The sequence below is a fragment of the Herpailurus yagouaroundi genome, unplaced genomic scaffold (assembly GCF_014898765.1).
Source record: "Herpailurus yagouaroundi ecotype Mexico unplaced genomic scaffold, PumYag 77, whole genome shotgun sequence".
Taxonomy (NCBI): Eukaryota; Metazoa; Chordata; class Mammalia; order Carnivora; family Felidae; genus Herpailurus; species Herpailurus yagouaroundi.
Window position 1 is genome coordinate 3,055,734 of NW_024412388.1, and position 3,256 is coordinate 3,058,989.

A 3,256-nucleotide genomic window follows, 5' to 3' on the forward strand; every position below is an offset into this window, starting at 1 on the left:
CTGGCACCCTAATGTGTGGACTGGAACTATTGGCTTTGAAAGCGGCACCATCATCCTCTCTTTTCGGCATGTCCTCCCATGGCCAGTGGCTAAATGCAGTCCAATCCTGACCCTACTCTTTTCTCTGTCATTTACAGGGGAGGCTTCGCTCAATTTTGCAGGGCGGGCGCTGGAGCCCAGAGGGGCCGGGGACCTCCCCACGGTCACGGAGCCTCCCTCAGCAAGCTTGGACTGAGCTTTGGAGAGGAGGTGCTGTGTCCTGAGCGGCTCCGCCAGCAAGAACCCGCCGCCCAAGTCTGAGTTATAAGCTGGGCATTGCTGACTTGAAGGGCTGTTGAGATTTTCGCAGACTGCTGAGGCCACAGGAAGTCTTGGTCCCTGACTTAATTAATTGTGCCGGGCTACAGGGAACTAGAAAAATGTGCTCCTAGAGAGAGCAGACAGGCTGTTCCCTTTCTACCACCGCAGGCTAGCAGCGTGCACACACACAGCATGCTGCATGCTTGCTTTCCAAACCACGGCCTTCCAAACTGGGTTCTTTCCGGGTGCCGATGCCAATTGTCCTGCTGACAGAGGTGATACTGACGTGTGTGCACAGGGTGCAGTTCAGATATAGCTCTATTTACCTCTCTTACTAGCCTAAGGGATTAGGGCCCCTGCTGTGTTCGTTGTTTAGAGCCCGTCTAGCATTTAGTTCATTTTGCAGCATACAGTAGGCACATTACAAACGCGTGTGTACTTGAGGGGCACCTGGGCGGCTCAGTCGGTTGGGTGTCCGACTTCGGCTCATGTCATGATCTCTTGGTCCACAGGTTCGAGCCCCACGTCGGGCTCGGTGTTGACAGCTCAGAGCCTGGAGCCTGCTTCCGATTCTGTGTCTCCCTCTCTCTGTCCTTCCCCTGCTCGCGCTCTGTCTCTCTCTTGGAAATGAATAAATATTAAAAAAAAATTTTTTTAAACAAGCGAGTGTGTAGTTGAATTCAGTAGAATGAAGCCTCTTTCACTGCCTGTTGCTGGCAACAAAGGACCCCAGCGCTCAAAACTGCATGAACCAGGAACTCAAAGGACTAGTTCTAGAATATCAGGTTGCCCGTTCACACATGATTTTTCCTTCCTTCCTTCCTTCCTTCCTTCCTTCCTTCCTTCCCTCCTTCCTTCCTTCCCTCCTTCCTTCCTTCCTTCCTTCCTTCCTTCCTTCCGTCTCTCTCTTTCTCTCTCTCCCTTTCTTTCTCTCTCTGTTTCCTTCTTTCTTTTTCTTACTTTCTTCCTTCCTTTTTTTCCGCTGTTATGTTGGCATGGTCTAACAGGGTCCTCCCACAGCCTCACTTTCAGCAGTAACAGATCCTTGAATGGCTGTTCTGTTATGTATTAAACACAGCCTTTATCTTTCTAAAAAACGGGTAAGGGCTTTGAACATTGATTTCTGCCTTCAGGCTAAGGCTGTTTCTTTCGGGAAATGGTGGTAGAATAAAGGATGTTTTGATCTGTTTTGCATTTGCCTTGAGAAACAAAAGTCGCACCACACATTGGACGCTCATTCGCTCATTCGTGACACCTACCCCTCCTTTTATTAGGCGGATACACACACGGAAAAAGGTGCTTTGCTCTGCACTGAATTTCCCTTGTTCTGGAAAAGCTGTGGGGAGGAAGGTGCCTGGATTCTTGATGATCACGGTGCGTCGGTGTGTCGGGAAGGGGGGAGGCACAGCTGGGAAACACGCAGACCCACTGGAGATTCTGCATGTTACTTCCGAACGTGGGACCTCAGCTAGGTGCTTAATTTCTTCCCAGGCTTCTGTGTCTCATAGACAAAACGGGCCGCGTGCTGGACCCAGCCAGGCCAGGCTGCTGTGGCGTTAACAGGAGACCACGTTTGTAAAAGTACCTGGAACAGCAATACGTATTTCCAGCTGTTGTCGATATCAGTTCTAAGCTTTGAGACACTCAGGCAGAGCTACGAGGCTGGTGTGGAATCGAGGTTTCTGGCGACACCAGAGGTCCGGGGCACAAGAGGCAGGTGGCAGCCCCGCCTCGAGAAAGGTTTTTGGACTCGTGAAAATGAAGTAGCGGGAAGCACAGGGAAAGTCCCCTGGCCGTTGTCCCAGTTAAGCAGACGCGCTGTTGGTTGGTTAAGGGACTGGTGATTACGCGGATTCTGCTGTAGGAATAACAATAAATCTGAGTGATGTCCTGTGCTTAGCCTCCTGCCCGGTGCGATCACTAAGTCAGTGTGGAGGTGATGCAAGCCTTCCTGCAAATTTATTCCATCTCAGCTGGGAAGTGGTGCCTCTTTGGACACACCTAGTGGCCCAGTTAGCTAAGGACAGAAAGGGGACAAGCCAGTCTCCTTCCAATGGCATTTAAAGGTAAGCTTCCGGGAGCTCAGCAAGGAAATGAGGGAAGGGGTGGGGGGAAGGGACAATGAGGGAGGGGTGAGTGCCGATGAGAAGACACTCCTTTCAAAAAGAGAGACTGCCTTCCCACTTTCTTTCCAAACACACTTCCCTCAAGCCCAAAGGAGATGCAGGGATTGACTCGTGTTTTGAATCGAAAAAGTAAATGCTTTATGGGAGCTCTTTATTTGCTTATTCATTAAGTTTGCATTTACATAAAGAACATTTCTCTCAAAAGAGCGAAGCAGTTGCCTATTAAAGTTTTTAAAAAATAAGTGGCAGCAGGTTTAGCTGCTGGAAATAAAACAAGGTTGTGCTGTATCTTGTTCTTTTCTTTTTAAAATGATTTATTTATTTTTTGAGAGAGAAGTCACATGGGTGGGGGAGGGGCAGGGAGAGGTGGGGCCAGAGGACCTGAAGTGGGCTCTGCACTGACAGGCTGACAGCAGTGAGCCCCATGCGGGGCTCGAACCCGTGAACCCTGAGATCATGACCTGAGCTGAAGACAGACACTCGACAGACGGAGCCACCCGGGGGTCCCTGTATCCTGTTCTTATGTGACAGAAGCTACGCAGGGCAACGTCCTGATCAGACACCAGAAGCTGGGCCCAGCAAGGGCACTCAGTGGACAGAATGGCAGGAGGCGCTTCTGCAGAGCCCTTCACGGCAGCTAAAGCAGCCGGAGGCGCCACAATATGGCTCAGCCGCTGCAGCCGATCCTGGGGGTTGCGTGCCGGGCATGGGCAAGGAAGGCAGGTCACAAGAAGAACCCAAGATTTCCTCTCTCCCTCTGCCTCTCCTGCTTTCCTCTCCCTTCCCGGCCCTCTCCTCCCTCCCTCCTCCTTCCTCCCTCCCTCCCCCCT